General features: G+C 47.1%; 1 protein-coding gene across 1 annotated transcript in view; it reads right to left on the bottom strand.

Annotated features, from left to right (window-relative positions):
• The window catches only part of PLA2G5 (phospholipase A2 group V), a 23,709-nt gene extending 11,103 nt beyond the window's left edge, over positions 1-12,606 (bottom strand). The window contains exon 1 of the mRNA XM_008070738.2: positions 12,544-12,606. The gene's annotated coding sequence lies outside the window, so the exon portion shown is untranslated. The remainder of the gene's footprint in view (positions 1-12,543) is intronic.
• Between the last annotated feature and the right edge of the window lie 2,385 nt (positions 12,607-14,991).

Genomic DNA, 14,991 nt, shown 5'->3' with positions numbered 1-14,991 from the left:
AAGGCCCTTGGGGATTTTTTTTCTCTGTGTGTTCAGAAGCAGCTGTTTTCTGAAGCAGATGGCAGTGACTGGGTGGCTTTCAGGAGGGACATTGAGGAAGTGGCTTGGGTCACCCATGGGCCAGGGCTCTTCACCGCCAGGGAGAGGAGCCCTGGAATTCCCTTCCTGGCACAGCCTCCCTTCCACCCACCACACTGTGTCTTTTTCCCCCAGTCCTTGCTCTGGGTGGTTCTTCCAGCCTACAGCTCCTGCTCGGATTTCGTTCTGTCTCATTCAGCCTCAATCCCAGGCAGCCAGGGGAGCCAGGCGGAACCCTCCATGGCTTGAAGCTTCAACTCCATCCTCATCCTGCTGTTCTCAACCTGCCGGCCCCCAACTCTTTCTGCCCCGTTCTCCAGCTGGGGTGACCCAGGAGCCTAGGAAAACTCCCCTCTGAGTTGCCTGTAAAATGTTGCCTCTCCAAGTCCTAGTGGCACCCCCTTTTCGGCACTTGACCCCCTGCTGAGTTCCTGCATTTCTTCCCTCTGGGAAGGGGAAAGTACTAGGCTTGCCATTAGAGAGTTGCAAACCGGAATCCCAGCTCAGCCACTTGGTGGCTGTGTGACCCTGGGCCAGTCATCATACTTCTCTGTTTCTTCACGTGAAACATGGCAATAATGAGCATCTCCAGCCTGAAAGGCTCCAGGTGAGGAATGTACTGCATAAACTAACATCAGGTAGGGAAGCATGTGGCCCTGTGGGTAATATCACAGACTCCGCATCAGCTCTGAATCCTGGGTTCAAATCCTGGCTTCCCCACCACTAGCTACATCCTCTCAGGGCTGACCATAACTCACCTGCCTCACAGAGTTGTTGTTAGGATCAAAGGAATTTGTACATTTAACACTTAGAGCAGTAGCAAATGCAGAATAATGCTAATAGATAAATGAAGGTCAGGTGTGATGGCTCATACCCGTAATCCCAGCACTTTGGGAGACCAAGGCAAGAGCGTTGCTTGAGCCCATGAGTTCGAGACCAGTCTGAGCAACATAGTGAGACCTCTCTACCAAAAAAAAAAATTAGCTGGGCATTGTGGCACGTGTTTGTAGTCCCAGCTACTCTGGAGGCTGAGATAGGAGGATCTCCTGAGTCTAGGAGGTTGAGGCTGTGGTGAGCTATGATCATGCCACTGCACTCCAGCCAGGATGACAGAGTGAGACCCTGACTCAAAAAAAAACCAAAAAAACAAAAAAGAAAAGAAAAGAAAAAGCAAGTTAACCTTCTAGGGTGCTCTTAGGACATAGGTAGCTACTATCTTTTCCATTTTCCGCTTCTGTTAACCCTGTCCCCACCCCACCTCCTCCAATACACACATATACACACACTTTTTTGAGAAGACTTGGATTTCTAGCTCCTTTCACTCCCCGCTGTTGATTTTCTTTCTTTCTTTCTCTTTTTCTTTCTTTCTTTCTTTCTTTCTTTCTTTCTTTCTTTCTTTCTTTCTTTCTTTCTTTCTTTCTTCCTTCCTTCCTTCCTTCCTTCCCTCCTTCCTTCCTTCCTTTCTTTCTCTTTCTTTCTTTCTTGTCGGAGTCTCACTCTATCGCCCAGACTGGAGTGCAGTGGCCTGCTCCCGGCCACTGAAGCCTCGACCTGCTGGGCTCCAGCAGTCCTTCCGCCTCAGCCTTCCAAGTAGCTGGGACTAAAGGTGCACACCACCACGCCTGGATAATTTTTGATTTATTGTAGAGATGAGGTCTCGCCAAGTTGCCCGGGTGGATCATGAACCTGCGGGCTCAGGCAATCCACGCACCTCGTCCTCCCAGAGTGCTAGGATTACAGGCTGAGCCACCAAGCCTGGCCCGCTGTTGACTTCTTTTCCTCTCCCATCACAGTAGCATCAGAGAAGTTTCAAAGCCTCATGAACCCTTTTCCTCCTAGAATCTAGGACTTCCTGCCCCTTTTCCCCCTAATGACTGCGGATTCCATTCAATACAAAAAATTTGTATTAAGTGTTTGCATAATGTGTCTACATGCCAGGCATGGCTGGGATCCCGCTGCAAATGAAACAGAGACCCTGCCTTCATGGAGCTACCCTTGTGGCTGGTGGGAGACACAGTAAAGACATCAACTAAATGTGTAACATGCCCAGCCGTGGTGAGTGCTGTGGGGACTGTCCTCTGGCCTATATTTTCTTTTTTTTGGATTCAGAGTCTCACTCTGTCACCCAGGCTGGAGTGCAGTGGCACACTCACTGCCACCGCAGTCTTGTCCTGCTGGGCTCAGGAGATCCTTCCAAGTAGCTGGGACTAAAGGTGCACACCACCACGCCTGGATAATTTATTTATTTATTGTAGAGATGAGGATGTATGGACAGAGAGAGAGAGAGAAAGAGAGAGAGAGAGAGAGAGAAGCAGATGATAGAAAGATAGATAGATAGATAGATTAGATAGAGGTAGATGATGATAGATAAATGATAGTTACATATATACATACATAGATGAATAGATGATTGAGATAGGTAAATACATACATATATGAATATATGAGAGAGAGAGAGATGCCTATCTGATATTCTAGGCCACGGACCCTTGGGAACCTCAGAACGAAACTCACTGTCCTCTCACAACCTAGCCCCTCCCAGTTCCCCTTTCTCTGGTAATAGATCCAGTCATTCACACTTCGTGATTAAAGACACCCCACCCACTTCCACCCTCAATAGAGTGGGGGCCTCTTGAGAATTCTTTTCTGATTCATTTCTGATCTCAGCACCTAGAGCAATGTCTGACCCATGACAGACCCTGAAGAAATATTTGTGGGATAAATGAAACATCACATAAATAAGCTTGTTCTCTGACACTTGCTGAGTCCCCCATGTGCAGGTTCATCCCAGGGCTAAAGCCCTGCCGGGGGCAGCCGTAGACACCTGGACACTCCCTCACCCTGAGAAGGTGAGATGCTGAAATACCCCTGGCCACATGAAATGGTTTGCTGCCACCCGGAGGCAGACATGTAGGACAGGATTACTCAGGCCTCACTGGCAGAAAGACTACATCAACTCCTCCTCCTCCAGGAAGTTTTTCATGATTCCTCCTCCCTCAGGGAGCCTGCCCATCTCTGGAATGCTATAAAACTCATCACACATTCTGTCCACTCTGGCACTTCCTGCTGGAGGCCAATAGCTTAGGAAGGAAGGAGAGGAGAGCTCAGTCTTCAGTTGAGCATCCACTATGTCATAAGCACAAGGCAAGTTCGACATTCATGATCTTGAATCCTCACAGAATCTCATGGGGCATTATGATCCCATTCTATAAGTTAGGAAACTAAGGGGCAGATGCTAGGTAGCTTGTCCAAGACCACACAGCCCAGATACCTAGCCCATCTTTCACCCAAATCCAAGTTCTTTCCACTACACCAAAGGGGTTGAGACCCAATAAAGACCCAAGGGTTGGAATTTTCACAGACATCTGACCAAAGTGCCATGTGGTTTCCTTGCAGACAAGGTGGAGAACTGGGGACTGAGTTACAGTCGTTGACATGGGCTCTAATCTCGATTGTTGCTTGATGAGTAGAACTGGGTCTTTGGTTATAAATGTTCAGCCCAGAGCTCCATGCAGCCCTAGGAGATGGTTTGCTTGACCTGAACAGTTTTTGTTTTTTTTGAGTTGAAGTCTCACTCTGTCGCCCAGGTTGGAGTGCAGTGACACGCTTACAGCCACCACAGCCTCAATCTGCTAGGCTCAGGCAATCCTTCTGCCTCAGCCTTCCAAGTAGCACTACCATGTGGCTTATTTTTTGATTTGTTGTAGAGACGAGGTCTCACCAAGTTGCCCAGGGTGGTCTCAAACCCCGGAGCTCAGGCAGACCTCTTGCCTCAGCCTCCCAAAGTGCTGGGATTACAGATTATAGGTTTAAGGCACCGTGCCTGGCGACAGTGTTTTTTTAAAATAATTATTTTAATTACAAATTTCCACCAACTCATGCCAGTGATATTATTTCGACTACCACAAATAAATTGTATCACAGTATCATCATATATTCATCTGCATGAAAATTTGGGGAAAGAAGAACTGTATAGGCTATTTGAGTAACACCTTGGGTTGAGCATGGTGGCACATGCCTGTAATCCCAGCACTTTGGAAGGCCGAGGCAGGAGGATTGCTTGAGTCCAGGAGTTCAAGACCAGCCTGGGACATATAGTGAGACCTATCTCTACAAAAGCAATAAAAATTAGCTGGGCGTGGTGGAGAGCGCCTGTAGTTCCAGCTACTCAGGAAGCTGAGGTGGGAGGAGAGCTTGAGCCCAGTATACAGTTCTATTCTTAAAAAGTGGAAGTAGTTGCCAATGTATAAATATTAAAAAATCTTAGGTATGAATCCAAATTTCTGGCTTCTTTTAAAATATCTGGCAATCCTGAGTCTGGATTCCCACATGCAACCACTGGCCTTTGCTGAGGATTAGCTGTACTCCTAGATAAGGTATGTGTTTAGTTTTGCCCTAGTCCTCACCACTCCTTATGGTCTTCTGCCTAGTCTGCCTTACGGTTGCTCTCTGCCTGGAGGGGTCTCTAGTGGCCTGCTATAGAACTCAGTCTTGATTGTTATCCTCTCAACAGGTTTACTAGTGATGAGAGAGTGAGTGTCTTAAGAGCAAAGATCATCTCTTACGCAAGGTGTGCTTCAAGTGCTGAGCTCAGTTTAGTTGCTGAGTAAATACTATGTAAGCACCCTAGGGGCACCCATCCCAGGATGTGGGAGTCACTGAGGGATTTCTGGAAGAGGAAGTACCTGCACTGGATCCTAAAGAGTGGATTGGAGTTTACAGTTTACTAGGATAAGAATATGCGGAAGGGCATTCCAGATGGGAGGAACAGCCTAGGCAGGACTCACTGGCATCCGTTATAATGGCTTATTCAGGGAACTACAGATGGATGTGGTAACTGAGGGTGTCAGGCAGTGGTAGTTTAGTCAATATTTAATAACTAGTTCTCCAAGGGAAGAAAAGCCCTACATTTGACAATTGCCAATCTCCGTGCCAATCCCACCGTGGACTACTTCATGCTATCAGCACAATGTCACTGATGCAGAGTTAGAAAGAGATGCATAGTGGCACATCATTATATGCTATTTCCACCATGCCGATCTGATAATCAGAAATTGCCTTAAAAACATTGATGATAGGCTGGGCACAGTGGCTCATGCCTGTAATCCTCGCACTTTGGGAGACTGAGGTGGGAGGATTACTTGAGGTTAGGAGTTCGACACCAGTCTGGGCCACATAGAAAGACCCCATCTCTACAAAAAGAGTTTTTCTTTTTAATTAGCCAAGCATGTAGTCTCAGCTACTTGAGAGGTTAGGGTGGGAGAATCGCTTGAGCCCAGGAAGTCAAGGCTGTAGTGAACCATGATTATGCCACTGCACTCCAGCCTGGGTGACAGAGGAGACCTTATCTCAAAAAACCCAACAAAACAAAAAACTGATGATAGTACGCTGTGGTAAAATAATTTGGAAGTGACAACTTTTGAGTGTTTATTATCTTTGTTTTTGATTTCATTTATTTGTCAGTTTATATAATTAAATTTTTCTTTTTTTAAATTTTCATTCTAAAGATGTGCGGTACAATTCAGGGGTGGGTCTACAAATGGTCATTGTACAGGTAAAGTTTGGGCCTAACTTTATTCCCCATTTCACCTGTTTTGAGATCAGGTACCCTTATTGATGAAGTGTGCTCCCCCCATAATTAAATTTTTAAATGATGCATATATTTTAACAACTAGCTTGCAAAATCCCTGAAAATCTGATCAACCAAAACAAGCTACACACCATGGACTGGGGTGGGATGCAGGGTAATTAAGAGCCTATGCCCTGGAACCACCACTTATTAGCTGCCTGACCTCTGGTAAGTCTCTTAACTGCTCTGTGCCTCAGTTTGCCAACATGAATAATGGGGTCAGTAATTCTACCTGCCTCATCCGTTGATACATAGCAGGTGTTCAGGCACATAGTAAGGGCCCAGTAAATGTTGACCTTTTTAGTAGAAATATGGGACATGCCCCCATCTGAATTCTCAGAAAATGGAACTTTCTTTAAGTGTTTAGTAGAAATTCAGGGATGGTGGGAAGGACTGGCCGGAGAGCTGCAACTGGGTAGGCCACAAAGAACCTTGAGTATCAGATTAAGGAACTTGGCCTTTTGTTCTGATCTTGAGCAATAACATGATGATCTGAGTTCAGTGAGAAGGGAGTGAGAAGGACCTGTTCTGAAAGCCCCACAGCTGAAATACACAAGGACAGGGCAGGTGAAACAGCTCAGCCATCGTGCGTGACACCCCAAACCCGGTACCAATCACATCACAGAAGCAGTGGCCGTCTTTGGCGGTGACAGCAGGAGCATGGTGCCCAGAAGGAAGGCTCCTAGCAGGCCACACCCAGAGGGATGTGCTGGCCCTGAACCCCAGTCTGAGCGGGTTTCTGGAAGACTAGGTGATGTCTGAATCCCAGGAGACAGGAGGCAGGGAACTGCTGACTGGTGTTCAGAAGGTGGCCCAGGGGCACCCAGTCTATCTCCAAATCTCCGAGGGCTGTTGGGGATGTGAGGAATCAGAGTTGCCCTGTGTGGCTCCAGATCACAGAACCAACACCTGGCAGGCACAGGCGCCTGAGGAGTCAGATTTTGACTGACAGCTCATGTGTCCTGGGAATAGAAAGCTGTCTCAGAGGTGATGAGTTTCTTGTCCCCAGAAGGCACCTTTGTTGACCACTTTTTAGAAAAAGAAATGTAACATAGGAGGTGGGGATCAAGCGGGTGGGACGTGCCCTCACTCTGCTACTCAGGAAGAGAGATTTTCTTTAAGTGCTGGAAACACAGAGATCTGTCAAAGCACACCAAGTCAGTTATGTCAGTTATGAAGCAGAGGTCTCATTCTGTAAAAAATGTTTTTAAAATGGCATTTTTACCATGATTTTTTAAAAGCACAGAAAAATCATGAGCCCTTCAGTTGCTTCACAGCCTGGAGAGACCTGTCAAATGTATTCCCTGCCCTCGGGGTCCACCCTCCTCCAATTTTTTTTTGAGGTGGAGTCTCACTTTGTTGCCCAGGCTGGAGTACAGTGGCACGCTCACGGCCACTGCAGCCTCAACCTGCTGGGCTCCGGCTATCCTTCTGCCTCAGCCTTCCAAGTAGCTGGTTTATTTTTTATTTATTGTAGAGACCAGGTTTATTTTTTTATTTATTGTAGAGATGAGGTCTCACCAAGTTGCCCAGGTTGGTCTTGAACCCACGGGCTCAGGCAATCCTCTGGCCTTGGCCTCCCAAAGTGCTGGGATTACAGGCTTGAGGCACTGCGCCCAGCCTCTCCCAACTTTTAATGTAAGCCAGGGTCATGTTCAGAGATGCTGTACAGAGTGACATCTACTGAGTGGGCTAGGGTGCCCACCAGGTCTGACATCTAATAACAGTGAGCACCTTCCTTTCAGCCTGCTCTAGAACATTCCAAGCTTTTCTACTAAGGGCTTTTGCATTGGCTACTTCCCTGCATAGACCACGTAGCAAGTCTTGGTATTCTTGATTCTTCCCCTCACCCCCCCTTTTTTGTAGAGACAAATTATCACTATATTGCCCAGGTGGATCTTGAACTCCTGGACTCAAGCAATCATCCCACCTCAGCCTCCCAAAGTGTTGGGATTATAGGTGTGAGCCACCACCCCCGGCCTGTTCTTGATTCTTTATCCTGCAGGTCTCATCTTAAATGCCATCTCTCCCAAGAGGCCTTCCCTGACCACCTCTCCAAGGCCACCTTATCCTTTTCCTTCATAGCACTTGCCATTATCTTTATTTTTTATTTTATTTTATTTTATCTTTTGAGACCATTCTTGCTCTGTCACCCAGGCTGGAGTACAGTGGTATGATCATAGCTCACTACAGCCTTGAACTCCTGGGTTCAAGTGATCCTTCTACTTCAGCCTCCTGAGTAGCTGGGACTACAGGTATGTACCACCGTGCCTGGCTAATTTTTTTTTTTTTTTTTTTGAGTTGGAGTCTCACTCTGTCACCCAGGCCGGAATTCAGTGGCACGCTCACAGCCACCACAGCCTCGACCTGCTGGGCTCAGGAGATCCTTCCACCTCAGTCTTCCAAGTAGCTGGAACTACAGGCATGCGTCACCATGCCTAGCTAATTTTTTAATTTATTGTAGAGATGAGGTATCCACCAAGTTGCCCACACTGGTCTTGAACCCATGGCCTCAGGCAATCCTCTCAAACCTTGACCTCCCAAAGTGCTGGGATTATAGGCATGCCTGACCCTGGCTAATTTTTTAATTTTTATTTGGTAGAGATGAGGTCTGGCTACACTGCCCAGGCTGGTCTTGAACTTCGGCCTCAAGCAATCCTCCCTCTTCAGCCTACCAAAGTGCTGGGATTACAGGCATGAGCCACTGCATCTGACTTTAACTCTCTTCAATTTACTTGTTTATGTCTCCTCCCCCTTCTACTAGAATATAAACATCTAAGGGTAGGACACTTGTCTGTCTTCTTCTTCATAATATTATCAGCAGCTGGCAGACAGTCCAATGAATATTTGGTGGTTGATACATATGTGTGGAATAAAAGAATGATGGAGCTGGGCTCAGTGCCTCAGCCTGTAATCCCACGCCTTTGGGAGGCTGACGTGAGTGGATTGCCTAAGCCAGCGGGTTCGAGACCCGCCTGGGCAACTTAGCGAGCCCTCATCTCTACAATAAATCAAAAATCAGCCAGGCGTGGTAGCGCGCGCCTGTAATTCTGGCTACCCGGAAGGCTGAGGCGGAAGGATCACCGGAGCCCAGTGGGTCGAGGCTGCGATGACTGGGAGCGGCCACTGCACTCCAGTCTGGGCGACGGAGTGAAACCAACTCAAAAAAAAAAAAGAATGATCTGGATGGATGAACCAATTAAATCTGGAGGGAGCTGCAGCCCCATCAGGGTTTCAGCTACTCTGTAAATTGGCAGCTTGCTCTAAAGATAAACACAGCTCTTCCTAGCTTGCTGTCGGTTTATGATGTTCATATAGTTTGTACATATGTTACAGCTATTGTTCAATAGCAGGCTTGGGTCCAACTTTCACCATAACCTTGGCTAAGAATGCAAACCCACACACCTACGTATAGCAAGTACATGTTTTGTTTTACCTTTGGAAAGTCTAATCAGTTAAACTGTCTACCCTCAAGAAATATACCATGAACTACGTTCCTTTCTGTCTTTGTTTCTGTTGTTTCCTCCACCTAGAATGTTCTTCATTCTCTTTTCCTAACTGGTAAAAGTCTACATGTTTTTCCGCACTGCAATGTCACTCCTTTTTTGGAGGAGGGAGAAACCCTAGAACAGGCTAATGCTCTGTCAGGCAAGTTCCCAGGTGGCCCTCAAGCCTCAAGGCCACCCCATTGTCTCAATCCCAATCCAACCCAGCAAACATTTCCTGAGCAATTCCTGTGGGGCAGAGCTCCCAGGAAGCAAATGCAAAGCTAACTCCTCCAGTGCCTGCCCTTGAGAGTTTATAACTCAGCATCTCTGTGAGGACAGAGGGAATGGGGATAGGCCTCCAGACTGTCCATCATGCCTAGGATAGTATTTGAATTCCTTCCCTGGGCCTAAGAGGAGGCACTGACTCTTTTCAGACACCCTCCCTGATACCATCCCAGCAGGGTTGGTGGCTTTCTCCTCTTCCTAGGTCAATCTTCCTAACCTCCGTGACAGCACAGAACACACCCAGTCCAAGTCGGAAGTATCTGTCTGCCCCATGGTTACCTGGCCGTCATGACCTGTCCCCCACCCTCTCCAGCCATACTTTATGCCACCCACTCTGTAATGCATTTCTGGGAAGAAGGCTGATGCAAATTTTTCAGTTCCCCAGACATACCAGACTCAATCTCAATCTCAATGTCTCTCACTCTGTCTCTGTCTCTCTCTGTCTCCTCCATCTCTCTCTCTCTCTCTCTCTCCCTCTCGTTCCTTTCCATCTGTTATTCCCTCATCTTTCTTCTCTTACTCAACGCCTACTCATAATAGTGAGCCCCTATTATGTGCCAGGCTCTGTTCTAAATACTAGAGATACAGCAATGAGCAAAACAGTTGATAATTCTGCTCTTACGACACCTTGCATTCTGGTAAGAGGAGACAGAAATAGAGAAGTGAGAGACCCAAGAAATTCAAAAGACAACTATACTTGCTGTAAAAGAAGCGTTAAGTTAAGCAGTGTTTGTATTTAGATCTTTGTTAAGCTTTTGTTTGTCCCAACTGCCATGCTGGCTTCTTTTACTTCTGCAACTGCTGCTAGCAGTGTGTGAATGTTAAGCAATAAGCCCCTCCCGGACATTCCTTTACTTAGATTGCAGTAGACTCTGAGGCGCTAGCCACTCTCCTGGTGGGCTCTATGTTGGTTCAAACCTCCAGCTCCCATACCAAAGTTAATTTACACGCAGTGACTGTGTAAACCTAGCTTATCTGGCATTCCACTCTGCCGTTTAGCCATTTCCCATCAATCACAGGCAACTAAGCTAGAGCCTGCGCAAACCAGAAAATAAACCTACCAATCCCAAGTGCCCCCATACCCATTAGGAGAAATTACCCAATCATGTAAAAACAAGTTTAAAGTCCTTTCCCCTCCCTCTGCAATTGTGCATAAAAACTGCTTGCATACTGGATCGGGGCTCTCGTCCCTGAAGCTGCTGCGTCGGCTTCAAACGTGAGCCCAGACTCGAGCCTGAATAAAGACCCTCGTGTGTTTGCATCGGAGCTGGCTCTTCGTTGTCTCTCGGATTTAAAATCTTGGGTTTAACAAGAAGCAAATAAGTTAACTGTTCAGTTTTTTAGGGGGTGATAACTGCTATGGGGGAAAATGAAGTGGGGGGAGATGGGAGTGCTGGGCATATGTGTTTGGAGGTAGGGGTGGGGGCTACTGATGGTTAGAGTAGCCACTTAAAATAGGCTGGCCAAGAAAGGTCTCCTGACACTTGAGTTAAGCTGTGAAGGAGGAGAAGGAGCAGCCCACAGGGATATCCTAGGGAAGAACACTCCAGGTAGAGAGAAGAGTTGATGCAAAGGCCCTGGGGCAGAAGCACGCCTGTCAGTTGGAAAAATGAGGAAAGCAGACCTACCTTTGCCAAAGAGTCTTTGTGTAAATCCATAGCCCTGTCCCAAACTGGATGGATCCTTCACAACCTGAACCCTCCCAGAAACTGGCTTCTCTGCCCCCACTTTCATCGCACCAATCATATTGTGCTGCAGTGTTTTCCCCACCAAACTGTGAGAAACTTGGAGAAAAGGACTGTGTCTTATGTTTTCACATCTCCAGTGCCAGTGTAGGACATAATACATATTTACTGACTGTCTCACTGAATCAATCAACAAATGAACAAACTAGACTGTGAGTCCTTGGGGATGCTTCATTCATCTCTATCCCTAGCAGCACCTAGTATGCTCATTGACACACATTGGGTCCTAGAATAAAATGCTTGTTGAATGACTAATAAAAATAGCTAAAGCTTGTTAAGCATAGACACTATGCTAAGTTCTTATGTGGTTTACCTTAAGGTGACCCTGTGAGGTGGATTCTACTGCACTTTGCAGATTGGGACACAGAGGCCCAAAGAGAAAGAAATGACTCACCCATGTCACACAGTTGGTCACTGACAAAGCTCTGAGTTTGACCTGATCATTTGACTTCCAAGACCATGTATACTTAGCCCAAAGCTAAACAGCCTTCCAGACAGAGGAGCTAAGGAGAGAAGTAGAAAAAGGGAGGAGAAAGGCAGGGCATGGTGGCTCACACCTATAATCCCAGCACCTTGGGAGGCTGACGTGAGAGGATTGCCTGAGCCCACGGGTTCGAGATCAGCCTGGGCAACTTAGACCTCATCTCTACAATAAATAAAAAAATTAGCCAGCCATGGTGGCATGTGCCTGTAATTCCAGCTATTTGGAAGGCTGAGGCAGAAGGATTACCTGTGCCCAGCAGGTCGAGGCTGCAGTGGCTGTGAGTGTGCCACTGCACTCCAGCTGGATGGAGTGAGACTCCAACTTAAAAAAAAAAAAGAAAGAAAAAAAGATCTCTTATGAGAACCAGAAAGGGTATCCTACCTGTCCCTGGATGTCTTTCTATGTGCGCTGAAGTGTCTGGCAAACAGAGGACACTCATAAATGTTATAGACAGGATGTTAAATAGATGCTGATGATTCCTTTTCCCAAAGGGGAATATTTTCTTGTGGTTTGAGTTAGAAAGAAATACAAGCAAGGCCTCAGATAAATATAAACACAAGTCCTAAGTCACTCTATTCATAACACTGCCCTCACTCTGCCCCTAATTCTAGGATTGATGGGTAACCTCCATCTTCCCTTTACACGTGGCCTCCTTGAGAACTCCACCAGCTCTCAAGTCTTGACATGTGGTGGGTAAAGGATCCCAGGAGTCCTAGAGAGACTCCGTTAGCAGAAGCTGTGCCTGCCCACTCTCCCAGGGCCCTCCTCTCCAGCCATTCCCTCTCCAACTGGCTTGCTGCTTCTGGGTTTGTGTAGCCCCCATCAGTAACTGGCCTCTTTGGCTTGGCCTCAGATCCTGTTCCTGGGGTCTGTCCTCACAAGCAGCCTCCTGGGGCACAGTCTGGAGCCCCAAGCCCAGTTGGCTCCTCACCTTCAGCCAGAACATCGGGATCCACAGACCGTGTCTCTTGAAGGAGCAGATTCTTGGCTTCCAGAATCTTAAAGTCTTGAGTGGGAGCAGGTGATGGAGACAGACCTGGAGGTGGTGAGGAAAGACTTCTGTCTGGACCCAGCAGGGTATACCCTGCTCAGCCCCAAACTTCCTTCACATATGCAGGAAGTCCAGCAAAAACCCGGAACTGGGGCTGGCTCCTGCCAAAGGGGCCTGGGCAGTCATCCAGAGAATTCTAACGGGGATGAATTTGAGACCTGAATTATTCAGGTCACAGCCTTATCCACTTCACAAGCCTTTGCTAATCCCTTCAGCCCCGAGTAACCCCTACCCTAGTCCTGGGCTCAGAACTTTCTTAAGGATCTGACAGCCTGCTACAGATCCTGACTATGTGAGTACCTGGGGGCTCCTTGGTTGGGACAAGAGCATAAACACAATACTATGTCTAGTATACATCAAAAATATCTAATATCTAAATTTCTCTCATTTTCCCAACAATCTTTTTCTTTTTCTTTTTTTTTGAGTTGGAGTCTCACTCTGTCACCCAGGCTGGAGTGCAGTGGCCGCTCCCGGCCATCTCAGCCTCGACCTGCTGGGCTCTGGCGATCCTTCCACCTCAGCCTTCCAAGTAGCTGGAACTACAGGCATGCGCTACCACAGCTGGCTAATTTTTTTTTTTATTTATTGTAGAGATGCGGTCTCGCCAGGTTGCCCAGGCAGGTCTCGAACCTGCGGGATCAGGCAATCCACTCACCTCAGCATCCCAAAGCACTGGGATTACAGGCTGAGCCGCCGAGCCAGCTTCCCAACAATCTTTTTTAAATCCAGAATCCAAACAAGAAACAGGCATAGCATTTAGTTGCTGTGGCTCTTTGGTCTCCTTTAATCTGGTAAATTTTTTCTTTTGAGTTGGCGTCTCACTCTGTCACCCAGGCTGGAGTGCAGTGGCGCGCTCATGGTCACCGCAGCCTCGACCTGCTGGGCTCAGGTGATCCTTCCTCCTCAGCCTTCCAAGTAGCTGGAACCACTATGCCCAGCTGATTTTTTTATTTATGTAGAGACAAGATCTTGCCGTGTTCCCCAGGCTGGTCTTGAACCCCTGAGCTCAGGTAATACTCTTGCCTCTGCCTCCCAAAGTACTGGGATTACAGGCATGAACCACCGTGCCTGGCTCATCTTTTTTTTTTAAATAACATCGACACTTCAGAATCCAGGCCAGCTGTCTCACAGAATGCCCCTCAATTTGGATTTGTCTGTTGTTTCCTCATGATTATCAGATTAAACACTCTGAGTAAAACTATTTTGCCGGATGCAATGGCTCACACCTGTAATCCCAGCACTTTGGGAGGGCGAGGTAAGAGGATTGCCTGTGCCCAAGTGTTCAAGATCAGCCTAGGCAACTTGGTGAGACCTCTTCTCTGCAATAAATAAAGTAAGCAGGGCGTGGTGGCGCGTGCCTGTGGTTCCAGCTACTTGGAATGCTGAGGCGAAAGGATCGCCTGAGACCAGCAGATCGAGGTTGCGGTGGCTGTGATCGTGCCACTGCACTCCAGTCTGGGCGACAGAGTGAGACTCCAATTAAAAAAAGAGAGAGAGAGAATACTGCATAGGTCAAGTGGGGCCATGCACATTTTTTACTTTACTAGCCATTTCCAAAATACTCTGTTCAGTGGATGTACCAGTTTACGCTCCTAGCAGCACCATAGCCAACACTTGATAAAATCACATTGGTCAATATTTCCCAATCTGATGAATGTAAAATCATTTATCATTGTTGTTTTAACTGCTTTCCCTAACTGTTAGTGGAACTGAGCATTTTTGCATATGTTTTGTGGTCCTTGGGACTTCCTCTGTAATGAATGTTGGTATCTGTACGAATTCTGGGCCTTTTTGGCCTCCCTTCCATCCGGGTCCTTCCCTGCTCTGCTCTGTTGGAGGAGGAGAAAGAGAGTGTGTTCCTCCGGATTCTGTATCCAGGAGGCAGGAAATCGCAGGGCAAGACAATAGCCTTTTGCTATATGTGTTGCAAATATAGTCTCTAAGCATATCAGTTGCCTTACCTGATTTATGGTATCTCTTACAGTATGCAATAAGTTATCCATCTGTAACTTTTAGTATCTTGTTGAATTCATAACTCTGAGATCATAAATATTTATTTTTATTTTTTATTTTTTTTTAGAGACAGATCTCACTCTGTCACTTAGGTTGGAGTGCAGAGGCACAACCAAAGCTCACTGCAGTCTTAAACTCCTAGGTTCAAGAGATCCTCCTGCTTCAGCCTCCCAAGTAGCTGGAACTATAGGTACCTGCCACTACTCCTGGCTAATTTT

The sequence above is a fragment of the Carlito syrichta genome, unplaced genomic scaffold (genome assembly GCF_000164805.1).
Source record: "Carlito syrichta isolate Samal-C Ts95f unplaced genomic scaffold, Tarsius_syrichta-2.0.1 Scaffold313991, whole genome shotgun sequence".
Lineage (NCBI taxonomy): Eukaryota > Metazoa > Chordata > Mammalia > Primates > Tarsiidae > Carlito > Carlito syrichta.
Note: the sequence above shows the minus strand (reverse complement) of the source record. Positions and strands in the feature narration are given on the sequence as shown.